The sequence below is a fragment of the Periplaneta americana genome, chromosome 6 (assembly GCF_040183065.1).
Source record: "Periplaneta americana isolate PAMFEO1 chromosome 6, P.americana_PAMFEO1_priV1, whole genome shotgun sequence".
NCBI classification, from domain to species: domain Eukaryota; kingdom Metazoa; phylum Arthropoda; class Insecta; order Blattodea; family Blattidae; genus Periplaneta; species Periplaneta americana.
This window is the reverse complement of record NC_091122.1, coordinates 9,607,996-9,624,307: the sequence shown is the minus strand read 5'-3', so window position 1 is coordinate 9,624,307 and position 16,312 is coordinate 9,607,996.

The following is a 16,312-nucleotide window of genomic DNA, read 5'->3' as shown; positions in this document are numbered from 1 at the left end:
TTAATAAAAAAAAACAAATTATTCCAGAAATCCCACGTAAATCTGCAGTAGCAAAATTCAGACTGCTTACAGAACACGATTATTTGGCCATACACTTGAATAAAATAGGAATTTACACAAATCCAAATTGCCCTCTATGCAACAAAGAAGAAGAAATGACTGAAGATCATCTCATAACCTGTGAAGTTCTACCTGATGGATCCACCACAGAGAAATATTGGAGAGCAAGAACGCTAATGGCTTCGTTGCCAAGGCCCGGCATTAGATAACAACAACAACAAGTTTATTATTTTTCATTTTCCACCTCAGTAGACTGATAATATGAATCTCGATTACTACGACACTTGTTTATAACAACATAATTTTCAAGGTCCCTTGGATGTCGTTATAACCAAGTTCTACTGTAAATATAAATATTCATTTAGAATTGATTAGGAGGACGATTATTAAACCCTGGTTGGGACGGTTATCTACTATCTAAAATGGCAATAACTTGAAATTTAAAGAACTTGTGCGTCTTGTGAAAACTCTAGTCTCAAAGCTCATTGTGGTCCTGGTATCTGACTGCAGCATGCACTAGCATTCAGCCACTGCTCCACAGTGGAAGCACCGTAGTCACATAAGTGGTGAGTTCTGTCAAAGTGATGTGAGTCGTTGTTCTAGTGAGGGTAGTCACCTAGCAGCAAACCGAAGTGCACAAGCGATCGCCGTAGCCTTTATGTTGAACAAGGACAACATGTTATTATTAATTACGTACGTTTTTGGACTATAATGTTTTTGAAGTCCACCAACATGCCAACACACACAGATTTGCTGTCTAATCCGGCCAACCAGTGCTTGCCTTGTATTTGAAAATGAAATGTATTTCAGTTGCGTCCATCTTTATTCATTAGCGCAAATGGCTTTCAGAGTTTGTCAAAATATGACTCCTCACCTCATACCCGATTCATGGTCGATGCAGGCAGAAAAATGCCCTGTTGCATAATAATTTACAAACTAATAATATTAGTAAATTTACTTGTGATTTGTAACTAGTACAACATTTTTGTTGCATAATGCTAAGAAGAAAACTTACAAATTACTAGTAAAAATACTAATATTATTAGTGAGTTTTACAAGCTCTTGTTGCATAATTGAAACTAATATTATTAGTTATTTGTGTTTATTAATATATTTTTCTACAAATTTGCATTCACCCATTATTAGTAATGTTAGTTTGTTTCAATAATAGTAAACTAAATCATGATTAATCATCTAGTTTTGGATTCTTCAGATGAAGACTTGCCAAGGCTCTATTGCTGCAATTGATTTTCCATGTTCACATATTTTTTTCCAATCATTAATTTTGTAATCTTTAGTTAATGTGTCACTAAATCGGCCAAATAATATTGATTTTTTTTTAATATGCACGATTTGAGTTTTCGTTGCTCTTGTCTCTTGCTCATTGTAAAAATTTACACAACAATACTGATTATTTTTTTAATTTACGCGGTATTTTGTCATCTTTAGTTAATGTGTCACTGAATCGGCCAAGTAATATTGATTTTTTTTTAATACGCACAATTTCAGTTTTCATTGCACTTCTCTCTTCCCCATTGTAAAAATTTATACAACAATACTGTTTATTTTTTAATTTACGCGATATTTACACTCACTGCCATCGAGATTATTATAGTTGCTATCGTGATTATCATGGCACTGGTACAGCCTATACAGTTACAGCAGCGAATAGGGATTATAAAGAATGGACACTTCGCGTCGGTACCTTTGATGTAGCCGGACTGATTTCAATGACCTTCAAGCCAGCTAGAGCGTGAGATTCTGCTTTCTCCCTAGAGTTGGCGCTGACATCACACCAGCTAGCAGTCGACAGCGGAAATATAACATATAATTAATACATCTCAAATAAAATAAATTGGATCCATAAAATAATAAATCCGTCATTAACTGTAATGTCTAGACTCTAGAGTTCCTTTGCAATGAGAGTTGAGACGTTGACCCCAACAACAATTAAAATATGTAATGATTTGATAGCACTGAAAATGGAAAAACAAAACTCTTACGAGAAGTAAAACCATATACCTATATTATATTATATTATAGGCTATTATATACAAATATTAAACGAATTTGATACTTAATTTTATAATGTATTATATTATTTTATAGTATAATTTATTATATCTGAAATATAAAAAATTGTTTTACTAGTTCGTCACTGAGAAATAAGGAAAAGCTGTTAACTTGAATTTATTTGAAGCAAAGCATTACTGGATTATGCAATAAGGTAGGCGATGTTTGAATCCTGTGTCTCAACTCTATTCTCAATTATTTCTTAGCCTATGCTCGATTACACTAACCTCTAGCTCTTGAAAGTAGAACTAAACGCTGGCGTACAGAGAAACAAAACACAGGCAAATTCGCTCAGTGTCCATTCTTTATAATCCCTATTCGCTGGTTACAGCACAGTCTAATATATACAGTCACGAAGCTTGATGTGTTGAGAGTACTAGGAACAATAGACTGTGCTGGTACTATTTTGCATTGTCTGTGATGAGGCGATAATAGCGATCCTAGTGGTTAGCAACTATCTATGGATGCATATTCCCTATGTAATGAGCTTCGTGACTGTATATACTAGATTGTGGTTATAGTCCAAGAGGCCGTGACATGCCTATGGTTCTCTGGTGAACTTGTAATTTGTAAAAATTTTTCCCTCGAAAATCGCTAATAATATGATAAATTGATGGGTATTATGCAACAGAAATTATTGGTATTAGTAATTTATAAATTTATTCTAATGATATTAGTAAAATCATGCAATAGAGCCCAGATGACATCCGTTCTTCCCAGCATCTTGTATTACATCTTCCTGTAATATGTGGCAGATTTGTATGTGATAGATAAAGGCAGGGGGGGTGCACAGTTGTTGATATACTTGTTTACTCACAGTTGGAAAATATTTTGCTCAATATAACTAAATTCCTAAGATGGAGTGTAAATTAATGAACCAGTAATTATATTTTGTAATAAAAAATTGTATGTATCAAAATAAGGGGACAAATAGATTCTTATGAAAGGCTTGTATATAAAATTTAACAACTATTTAAATAGAAAATTCTGCTTATATGTGATAAAAATGTTGTTCTATTATAAAATGAAATGTGCAATTCTGTTGAGTGACTAGTGTAACATTTTGATAGTTGATGTCATCTTTCATGTAATACAGGTTCGCTTTAGTAATACAAATTAGTGACGCTCCTGAACAAGTGCTTAGTTCTTGATATTAATAAAATTATCACTAGCATAAGTCATATTTTCCCGAACTGTGTTCGCTGCAGACTATTGTTAGTGTTGGTAAGTTACGTGAATTCCACGTGACTTGCCTACCAACAACTGATATTTATATTTGTATAGCATATCAAATAGCTTTTAATGTTATCTACGAGAGTGATTTCGTGATTTAAGTCGAAACACCAATTTATGTACTATGTTGTACAGTTTTGTAGAAGATTAATAATTGTATTGCAGATGTCCCAGTTTATCTCAGCACACGATTCTTTAACAAAATCAGTGAAGTCAACCATATGCGCCAACTTATATGAAATACTGGGGATGCCAGTCCTGATTGAGGGGTATTTTTGTTCAAAAGAGGTGTAATTTCGACTATTTTCGTTCCTGACCTTTGCGAGATTGGTTTCTTGCTTGTTGTGCTAATTACAAATGGCTAAATCCACTTAAGTGATCCTTCAAAATATTGTGAATCCGTTTTATCATCAGCAGTGATATGTATCTCTTGTTTTCTCTTTGTTTTAGAACGAATGTTTTCTTTTTTTCTTATTCTGAAAATTAATTGTATTTATTAGTAGATTTACTAGAACAAAATATGTCAACGAGAATATTTCTTGGCCATATTATTACAGCCATTCTATCATCCTTTAAAAACTCTTTAAGGACATCAGTTCTATTGAGAAGCTTAAAGTACACTTGTGTTGTCCAGGTTTTCGTTTTTACTCCAGTATTTAATTAAAGTGATATTTAGAACCCGGATTTGTATGCAAAATTAGATAGTAAAATATGCGTGCAAATATGCACGAAAAAATGCAGAAAATATTCACCATAATATGCAAAAACAAATAAAGAAATATCAAATAAACTATTTGTTTTGTGGATAATCTTACCTTATTCGTGACTTACAGTAGATAAGGAAGGTAGTCCTGAGGTTTTTTGTGTGAAGCTCCTATGTCTATCAGTGAAGAAGGTTTTATACAATGAAAATGTCCTTTCCACATCGCATGATGTCACAGGTGCATGTGAAAAACACCACAACTCTTCTTCAGTGAATGCCTCTTCTGTTACAGTTTTTTCACCATCACCAGACAGCATTTTGCTAATTTGACATATTGTTTTGTAACCAGGATTTTTATTTAATACCTGACAAAGCTTATTGAATGCAATATTGTGAGTTTCTGAAATTTGAAATTTGATCTCTTAGAGAAAGTGAATACTCCAAAGAATTATTTCGAGCCTCCAAATGTGTTACAGTTTCAGGTAATTTAGAGAAGCGCTTAAGAATATACTGGATCTTTTTCTTGATGCCATCTTTAGAAAAACATTCCTGAGTTTTTGCAATGCTAGCTGCATCTTCCGCATTTAAGGAATCTAACACTGTTTTCACTTCACTGGAATGTTACGCATGGTATTAATATAATTAGCTAAAGGGGAAAATTTAATAGCACATTCATGAGTAAAATATGCATTTTTGTATTAAAAATTTGAAATATGTATTTTTTTCCCCACAATATGCATTATCAAACACCGGTCAAATTGTCTGTGAAGATGTGACTTACAAAGTATATCATTTCTACATACTTTTAAATGTGTAAAAAAAGAACATGCATTTCTCATACAAATCTGGGCTGTAGTGATATTAAAAAACTTTTGGGAGACCACGGCAATGCATCTATAGAAAACGAAAACGAATTATCTTTACTAAGCTTTCCTTATCTTTAAGATGAATCTTTATGTAGTCTCTCTTATATGAATTAATTAACTTCTTGGCCAAATGCTTGCCAAAGTTAACTGAGATCAGATAAAAGTAACTGAAAATCAGGCACCAAAAGAAAACATTTTACCATGTCCTTTACATTCAACTGTTTCTAGTTGAATTAGCGTTGACTTGAAGTTCGGCCTGAAGTGTTTGAACCTGACTGAACTAAAATTTTACCATAAGAAATAAATACACTACTTATTTTTTCTCCTTCTTAGGCGTGTCTGCTTTCGTCATATCCTTATGTACTGCAGCTGTTCTGCTCATTGTGGTAGTCTTTGAACTTTCCTGACAACACTCCATCATGCCTATGTATCTAAGATGGTCATAAATATTTCTTTGGTGACATCTAAAATGTTCTGCTTTCAACCTAGCATCACCGAAGATTGTGTAACATTTAAGCAAATTTTCGAGAAAGATTCAAAGCAGGATATGGAGTTACAAACAAACCTGTCAAGTTGAAAAAAGGCCACTCAAAAGTTGCATGTATGAGTACAAAGGAAGCAGATTTTCTTCTCTACATTATGAAATAAAATTGAAATTTAAACATTTACATTATCCACAAATATGATATGGCTATAGTAATAATATGGTTGAAATTGTTTGTACATAACATTTTCGTCAATGCTTCACAAGACTTGCCAATATGTTAGAAGTTTTATTGTCAAATCATTTTCTTGTCTTGAAAATAAATAACATGTTCTAATTGATCAAAAACTTGACTTTTCTTTGAAAAAAAAAACTGGCAAAAGAGATTCGAAAATATGGCACCAAGAACCACATACACTAAAATGAAAAATAATGCTTATGAGGAAATTTCAAGGCAAATATTACGAGTTAAGTACTGGTACATGTATTTTTTTAATGAAGAAAATTCTAACCTATAACCTAGACAAATACCAGTACTAATCGTAAATATTTTGTTTTAAAACAATATACAATCGTAATATTTTTCGTTTTAGGGTATTGTACAATTAAGTAATACAAATATTGTTTTGTATAGCCAGGTTATTCTCCAAAGAATTTACATATTTATTTTGTAACGTTTGGTAGACTGGCTACATAGTAATTTACAATTCATGTTGATGTTCAGATAAGCCAATTGCTATATATACTTATGTCAGTAATTTGCAGTAATCAATCTTAATGTCTTAATGAGAAATATACAAAACAAGTTACATTGTAACTGTTTTAAATATATTTTACGTAACATTTATATGCCTTTTATTAGGCAAGTAAGTTACTTGTAATAAAAGACATATGAATGTTACGCAAAATATATTTAAAACGGTCATAATGCACTTGTAATAAAAGGCATATAAATGTTATACGTAAAATATATTTAAAACAGTTACAATGTAACTTGTTTTGTATATTTCTTGTTAAGCCAATAAGATTGATTATTGCAAATTATTGACGTAAGTATATATATAGCCTACATAGGTTATAGTGAACACAAAGGAAATGTTTCAAAATAATGTCAAATCTTTAGCAATATGAAATAGTCTTTGACAAACCTTTTTCAATATTGACCAATCTTTGACAAGTTTTCTTGTGAGGTATTGATTTGTAAGAAAAATTTGATTGTGTACAGCAGAATAAAAGTGAGTTAATTTTTTTTAGTAGGTTATTTTACGACGCTGTATCAAAATCTCAGGTTATTTAGCGTCTGAATGAAGTGAAGGTGATAATGCTGGTGAAATGAGTCCGGGGTCCAGCACTGATAGTTACCCAGCATTTGCTCATATTGGGTTGAGGGAAAACCCCGGAAAAAAACCTCAACCAGGTAACTTGTCCCAACCGGGATTCGAACCCGGGCCACCTGGTTTCACGGCCAGACACGCTAGCCGTTACTCCACAGGTGTGGACCGTAAGAGTTAATAATATGATAAAAAATATTGATGATTAAAAATATTCAGAGGATGAGGCCCCTTGACTCTATAGAGTTGGCGCCAATGGATTCAGCGTAACACAGTTTGGGAACACTGGTATAGATTTAGTATCATAACCGATGTGGGAAGACGGATTCCGGAGTGCTGTGAGGTGTAGGTGGGGAGTCATACTGGAGCATCTCTCGTTGTGGCCTTGTAGATGTGCTTGCTGCTGTTTGCACCTCGGCTATTACAAAGCTAAGCCATTCTATTGATACTATGTAGTCATGGTTGTAGACAGTGTACTCAGTAAGATGGGCAATTGAATTCCTACAAGATGGGTCCTTGAAACATGAGGGTTGAAGGCCAGTTGAATATCCATAGTTTGTTTTCATGTACTGAAAACTGTTTCTCTTGTTAAATACCACGAAAAGAGGAGTGTAGAGTCGAATTAAGTCAATATGAGGGAAATGGTCTTGACTAGTCATCACTGAATTTTGCTGACATTCTCAAGTAAAGATTTTTCTATTCAGATTCATTCAGTGAAAGTAATTTGTTAATTAATTGCGAGAGACATAGAATTAATTTATTACTTTCCTTACATTAATTTAATTTTACACTCACCCTAACAAGAAACATGACCTCTTTCAGACTTTCTGAGCTCTATGATACTCTCTGACATTGCATTTATAGAATTTGACACTTTTCTATTTCTTTACTCTCCCACATTTTTACCATATTCTTTCTCAATCGCTTCATGATTGTGCAGTCTGTTGTTTTGAGTCTTATCTGATCACTACGCAGAAATTTTTCCATGAGTGAGATCTGGTAAATTTCAAAGACAATCCTTTGTAAATCCACAATATGTGGCTTTTCAACAAAACCACCTTCATGAAAGAATAATGTTCCATCTAATTTGCATGCCACTTTGTAAACAGACTAATGCTCCAAATGTTTTTTGTTTTTAAAGTTCTTTTTTTTTTTTAACTTTTTTTTTCACGTTATTTATTTCTTTTTTTTTTAAGTTTTTTCTCGAATATTTATTTCCGAAGGTATACCTTACTTACTTAGTCGATCCTCTTCTACCACCTGGTGTAGAGGTTTTACAAAGAGCCTTCTATCTCTCGCGGCCCTGAGCAATGGACCTTGCCTCTTTCCATTCAATCCCTCTCTCCCGCATGGTATCTCGGATTCCTTGTTCCCAGGTCTGCCTCGGTCTTCCTGTAGGTCTTTTTCCCTCCATTCTAACTTGCCACGCTACTTTTGGGTATCTGTCGTTGTTCATTCCAGCCAAATGTCCAAACGACCTTAGTTGTGATAATTTTATTTGTTCTACGAGAGGATCAATTCCCAGGCCTAGCCTTATTGTTTGATTCCGTATTCTATCTCTTCTAGTTTTTCCTTCTATTCTTCTTAAATATCTCATTTCCATGGCTTGTAGTTGACTCTTATGTTTGGAGGTCAGAGACCATGTCTCGGCTCCATATATTAATGTGGGGATATACGTGGTTTTATATACTGTTAATTTAGTTTTCTTGGAGACTTCTTTTTTATTAATACAATTTTTGTTTAACATATAATACAGTCTTCCTGCTGCTGAAATTCTATTATTGATTTCTCCTTCTATTCCACCATCACTGTTGATAACAGAACCAAGATATTTGAATTGCCTAACCTGTTCCAGTAGTTGGTTCCCTAATTTAATGGTATGTGATTTTTCTTCCCTGCTGATTATCATTGTTTTGGTTTTCTCTACGTCAATCTTCATGTTCTTTTCTTTAATCCTCTATTCCAAACACTGAGATTATGTTTCAGGTCATTTTCAGTTTTTGTCAGTAATACCAGATCATTGGCAAAAGCTAGCTCCAAAATTTTAACATGTTTCATAAGCCAGTTGCCAGTAGAGAATTTTTTGGTACTTTTCCCACATGTTTTAATAATATCGTTCATCAATGTTATAAAGAGCAGTGGGCTCAGTATACATCCTTGTCTTACTCCAACTGTAGTGTAGAATCCTTTTGATTTCAGATTACTAGTGCATACATAATTTAATTGATTTTCGTAAAAACTTTGTACGGCTGTGAAGGTATACCTGTGTCATTAAATTAAGTGATGACAGTCTCGTAAAAGGCTTTTATTTTTTTTATCTTTGACTAAACATTACCTCTTCTCCCCCCTCCCCGTATTATAAATGTATAAATTTGAAGTAGACTATTGAGTTAACTGATAAAGAAAATATATATGCACTTGAGAGACAGTAAGATATCCAGTGACTCATAAAATAACTTTTGGAGAAATAGTTTTTGCAACTACTGAAAGTACTTGTGAATATAAACCTTATATTTTGAGCCTAACATTTTCTGTCAGTCTGGTAACAGAGTATTAATTGCCTCTTTCTGTCAGTCTAGTAACAAAGTATTAATTGCCTCTTTCTATCAATCTGGTAACAGAGTATTAATTGCCTCTTTCTGCCAGTCTGGTAACAGAGTATTAATTGCCTCTTTCTGTCAATCTGGTTACAGAGTATTAATTGCCTCTTTCTATCAGTCTGGTAACAGAGTATTAATTGCCTCTTTCTGTCAGTCTGGTAACAGAGTATTAATTGCCTCTTTCTATCAGTCTGGTAACAGAGTATTAATTGCCTCTTTCTATCAATCTGGTAACAGAGTATTAATTGCCTCTTTCTGCCAGTCTGGTAACAGAGTATTAATTGCCTCTTTCTGTCAATCTGGTTACAGAGTATTAATTGCCTCTTTCTATCAGTCTGGTAACAGAGTATTAATTGCCTCTTTCTGTCAGTCTGGTAACAGAGTATTAATTGCCTCTTTCTGTCAGTCTGGTAACAGAGTATTAATTGCCTCTTTCTATCAGTCTGGTAATAGAGTATTAATTGCCTCTTTCTGTCAGTCTGGTAACCGAATATTAATTGCCTCTTTCTGTCAGTCTGGTAACAGAGTATTAATTGCCTCTTTCTGTCAATCTGGTTACAGAGTATTAATTGCCTCTTTCTGTCAGTCTGGTAACAGAGTATTAATTGCCTCTTTCTGTCAGTCTGGTAACAGAGTATTAATTGCCTCTTTCTGTCAGTCTGGTAACAGAGTATTAATTGCCTCTTTCTGTCAGTCTGGTAACCGAGTATTAATTGCCTCTTTCTATCAGTCTGGTAACCGAGTATTAATTGCCTCTTTCTGCCAGTCTGGTAACAGAGTATTAATTGCCTCTTTCTGCCAGTTTGGTAACAGAGTATTAATTGCCTCTTTCTGCCAGTCTGGTAACAATATTAATTGCCTCTAATTGAAGTTACATCATATATCGTGCATGAGCTTATCTGCCAACTTAATTATATTAAAATATCTATTTGCCTTGTACGATAATTCCAAATTTATCTTGCCTATACCTGGAATTCGATGAGACTCATAACAGTGTAACAGAGGTCCACCCAAGCTCTTCCTATGAGTCTCGTGTTTTAATGGTGTTGATGCCTACGTCAGAAAACAAGAGAGTAACTAATTGCTGCATCTCAGACAACATATTTTTATATTCTTTCTGCCTCGAAGGCGGGCATGCCCTTCAAGTACTGCTGCCTAACACAAGCGCTCTGACCATTTATACCTCATGGAATCAAGGACTGATGTAACCAAGTTGCATTTGTACGAATATTTTAGTGCACCCAGACAGGTAGACATGCTAGATAGTGATCAGTGTTACAAGAATTTGACAAATTTTTTGGAATGGTTCATACATAGCACAGTTTACAATTACATTCGTGTACTTTGTGACAAAATATTTGTATGCACTTATATTTAATGTTTCATATACGTTGAGATTTTCTTTTTCATGCTGTTGCTTATTAAGGAAAGAACTTAACGGGAAAATGAAGGCAAAAAAGAAGACAGCCGCTGAAAAATGTGTATCAAAAGTTTTTTTTGTTAAATACTTTTTATTGTTTGTTATATAAATATATATAGTAATAGTCTTTAATATGTGATGATTCTTGGATGCTAGTCAATAGAAATATGAATTACTATCATTCATGTAAGTGTATGTATTTTGTGATTATCTACATACGTATTGTTTCATCATGTTGAAATGTGATTTGCAATTTTGTACAATTTCTGCACTTTTTGGTCACCATCCGTACACCACATTAGGTAGGATGTCTTGACCAAGAAGAATGAAAGACTGATACAAACATAAAGAAAAAAAATCGAAGAGCAGATGAACGAGAAAGTTCTGTTCTGCGCTACCCAAAGAAAACTCTCTCATAGAGGATGTATATTAACAAAATTGATCGTGCAGTTCTGCTACGATTTTATCTTTTCTTTATGGTTTTATATTCTACTTTATCTTTCTGTCGCATCATCGTGTTGCATTGCAAGCTTCAGCACGTCCTTTTTTTTTTTTCACCATCTTCATCTGTAAATGTTGCATAAAATATCATCTATAAATTATTTATTTGTGTATAAGTAATTATATTTCTTTTATAGTGGGCCGCATTAATTTTTTTTTCATCTCTAAACAAAGTGCTAACCAAGCACCACATGTTTTACGAAACTGATGTATGTGTGTGTGCTTGTGGGTGTGTGAATGTGCACATGTCCATGTTCCGATGATCTCTGACGATGTTTTTGCATGAGAGTCAGGTAACCAAACATTGCTACTCAGCTGTATGCGATAGTCTGTCCCATTCCGCTGGATTCATAGGCAAACGTATTATCATTCATAGCTTTCAGCCTTTAATATAATAAAAGAAAAAAGTTGGTTTGTTAAGAAAATGACGGAAGTATTGCCACAGTCATACCCAAAGGAAACGTTTCGAAATAGATTCACCTTTTCTCTTTCTGGTCTCGATTCTCATTTGCTAGAGGAGTACGAATAGTTTCTAGAATTCGGTATACTTAATTTGGCAAAACTATGCTGTTAATAAATTGCCATCATTATATAATATTTATACATTTATGTACGATTCTCATGCAGACAGCACCGTAACATAAAAATGTCTAAATTTTGCTATAGTAATAGGTAATATAATGAACATTCCATAATTTTTTTTTGAGAAAATGGTATTTGAACTGTATTAAATCAAATGCTATCGATTGCAGTGTAGCTACGACAACATAAAACAATACAGAGGGAGTGGATGCACTGTATTTTCTCTTTTGCTGTAATAATTATATATCTATTTGTATTTGTATGGAAGTTACAGTGATGTATTGTTTCATTCTTTGTAATGGAGACAGTTGAGGACATTTTTGCCATCCAAATGCCAAATAGTACACTTGTTATTAAATAAAACGAGGCTCATGTAAATAATGCCTTGACTGCTGTCGTCATTTTCCCTGAACCAGATCCTGTCCATTTGCCTCCAGTCGCAGAGGTCTGTGTTGACCGTATGGTTTTCATGAGATGTATAACTGTCAAGTGGTCATCTCACGCAGGTCAGTATATTCTGGTGTTATTATTTTATAACTGTGAAACTTATCTGTGCCTACAAGCAGAAATGGCTTGAAAATTTTTGAGACTTAAGCCATATCTGATGCTTTTTGACAGGAAGAAGATTAACTTTAAGGTAGTTAGATTACTGACAGAATGCAAGAAACATTTATTGGTCGAGCTGTAAACCTACGCATTTCTATCTTATTTTTCTCGTGGAAGAACTGAAATTTATCTTCTACAGCAGAGTAATCTAACCAGGGGCGGCTTTCGAAGAGGGGCTGCGGAGCTGCAGCACCCCCAGACATTTGTGGATCTTGTCTTGTTTTATGTAGTGAAAAACATTTATTTTACTGTCTCTATTTAGCGCGTCGATTTTTTTTTTAAATTCGCTCTCAATGACATGCACATAATCATTAGTGAAGTCACTTCCTCCCCTGGTGCTGCCAGAGCGACACCAGAGACAAGGACTATTGGATGAAGCCACTTCCTCCCCTAGAGCTGCCAGTCTCGTCTAGGATGCTTTGCTCGTTAGTTTTACCCCTCCTCCCCACTGCCCCTTGCCGTGAATCCAGAGTTTCCAGGCGCTGCAAACTTTGCAGCAGTTTGTCAGTAGCGCGCAGTTTTAAATACATTTTCTTTAATGTTGTGAGTATAACAAGTGCGACAATGTTTAATTCTGTACAATATTTACAGTCTATTCAGTTCAGTACCTTAACAATTCAGGAGAAATGTGAAATTAAGTGCCCATCAGTTGAATCTCATAATGGAAAGAGCCGCTAAACAAAATACAAAGGCTCGCATATTTTTTGATAATTTATCCAGTATCCCTGCTTTCTTCTCTCGATCTCCACACAGTCTGTATTAGATTAATGTGTTTCAAAGACAATTCCATCAGCTGGGGCAACAAGATGGATTTAAAATAAGAACAGTAAATGTTGTTCATGAGAAGAAGGAGCCATTGCTAGAATGTTTTCAAACCATAATGGAATCTGAATCATCTGACATCACAATAAATGAGGCAAGCGCCCTGGTGCGTACTCTTGAATATCCTGAATTCAATTTCTGGCTCAGTTATTTTTTTCATTTATTGATGTATCATGTAGATATATTATACAACCAACTGCAACATCGCCAGTTAGATATTTCTAAGGTTCAAATCTGCATATAAAAAATTAAATTATGGTTTATTTAACGACACTCGCAACTGCAGGGGTTATATCAGCATCGCCGGTATGCCGGAATTTTGTCCTGCAGAATTATTTTGATTGCTATTAAATCTACTAACATGAGTCTGTCTCATTTAAACACAACTTACAAGATAAGGCGCATGGAACTAATCTTTAAATAAAGTAAGTTGCTTGGTTTATTTTTGTATGCAGCCCCCCTTAATTCAATACCCACGAGCCGCCACTGAATCTAACATAGAACCAATCTTCGTAATGTATCCAGCTGTTTTCTGACAACAATCCACTATAGTCCACTGTAGTCTATTCAGTTGTTTTTCACGAGAAATGAGGGGTATTTTGATCGGTGTTCATCATAGATGCCTGAGGTACCTACAGAAGCTGCATTAACACCAACGCAATCCCACTATATTTTTCACTGCTTATGATACATGGAGTCCCTCAGTGTAAAATTCTCCAGAGGTAAAATAGTCCCTCAATCGGATCTCTGGGTAGGGACTGCACTGAGAGATGCTAAGAATCTAACATAGAAGCAAAATCACATTCACTAGATATAATATACTGTACAGGTAAATTGTGGGAACCTCTCTTGACACAATGAAAACAGGTAAGTTTTTCTTCTTTTTCTTCTTCCTCTTTCTATCATGTACGAGGGGGATCCAGGAAATAGCGACCGTTCACGCATACCCGCCGTGCAGCTGACTCCCCTTCCTTGTTTGAAGGTCAACTGGCTTCCTTAACATGTGTTCTCATAATGTTGTGAGTACTGGTTGCAACAAGTCGCCATTGTGCATTTTGTGTCCCTTCAAAATGAACGACGTGATTGATAATCCCGCCGACTGTGAGGTGAGGAGTGTGATTCGATTTTTGAATGCCCGACATTTGAAACCTGCAGAAATTTACCAGCAATTGAAAGAAATGTATGGTGATACTGTAATGAATGAAAGAAATGTGAGAAAATGGTGCGAAATGTTCAACAATGGGCGAACAATTGTCCATGATGAAACTCGACCCGGACGCCAGTGGCGGTTTCTCGGGGGAGGGAAGGGAGGAACATCCTCCTCACATTTTCTTGTTTTGAAAGTAAATACCAAATAAAATATATGCCTTGAAATTCGAGGAAGATTCGATAATTTCTAAGTTCACAGCTATAAGAAAAACTCGGTTTATCGAGTTTTTAACGACGCGCGCTCATGTGCTGCTAGAAAACTGTGAGAAAGATGCGAGATTGTTTGTGTGGAGGAAAGGCACTCCATTCCTCCTCTACTGCAGTTAACACACAAAGACAACAGCGCACTAGCGGCCAGAGAAAGAACCAGAGTTTTAAAGCAAGTAAATGAACGGAGAGGGAGGAGATCCTCCTCTGAATCAGCGCATGGGCGGGAAATAGAAACCGATTGGTCATGCAGCAAGCTCGCTACCGCTGCCACCTAGCGATGTTGCATTCAACCAGACTATAACACATCTAGGAGGAGGCACAACAAAAACAGTTTTAACGGAACGCTATGAAAGACATCATGTAAACTTCTTTTTAATTATAAATCAAAAATATTATTCATTGCACTTTATATAGGCTACTATTCATGGTTTGAAACTTTCGTGGATATTTGAAAGTTAAAGTCGGGTTTATGTAAAACAAAGAGGAAGTAGTTCTACGTAGTTGGCCCCTGAAATTCACTTCTATTCAGTGTTTACTAGACAGGGCAACAGCCAAGTTGTCAGTTTTATACAAATATATTTGAAATTGAAAGTAGGTACTCTAAACTACATCATTTTTAACATAAAAAATTAATCGGCCACCGGCAGCTTTGAACAATAATGATAGTATGACTTTACAAGAACTGACATTCTTCAAAAGCATGTGATACTGAACTTGTAAAATGTACATGTGGCAACACATACCACGTGGGTGGGTGCGGTGTTCTCGCTTTCCTCAGATTATTTCCCATTCCCATTTCCATTTCCGTAAAACTGTTCCGGTTACGAGTTAGTAGCTAGTCTCTTCCAACACGTGTGATGCTGTAGTGTGCTCGAAAAATGCTACGAGGTTGTGAATTTCCTTGTAATTTTTAACTTGTGCAATTATTCAACAATGACTGGAAGTGAAAACATAATATATTTTGGACAATTTAGGAAACTCTGTTTACAAGAACAGATTACTGCTATACAGAAGGGAAGGCCAACCCCAACACTACCTGGTCTTACATGTATGCATGTAGGCTAATTTGTAGCATGTTTCATTCAAGAAGGTGTCATTTCGTGCAGTTAACTTCTTTCCTCCTCTTAAGAAATATGCAGGAGCCGCCACTGCCGGACGCCCATCACTCATCACAGAAGACCTGAAGACTAAAGTGAACGACAGAATCTTGCAAGACAGGCGCACATCACTCGACGAATTGCATATTGCCTTTCCTGACATTTCTCGTTCTTTGCTTGGTGAAATTGTGTCGCAACATCTTGGCTACCACAAAATCTGTGCACGATGGGTTCCACGGCAACTGAGTGATCAACACAAAACTCAGAGAATGGCCTCAGCATTGACATTCTTGATGCGATATCACACAGATGGAGACGCCTTTCTTGATCAAATTGTGACTGGTGATGAGACCTGGATGTCTCACAACACCCCAGAGACCAAGCACCAATCACGTCAGTGGCATCATCCCTCACCCAAGAAACCGAGAAAATTCAAACAGACTCTCTCAACACAAAAAGTCATGGCTACTGTCTTTTGGAATCGCAAAGGTGTTCTTTTGCTGGATTTCATGCCA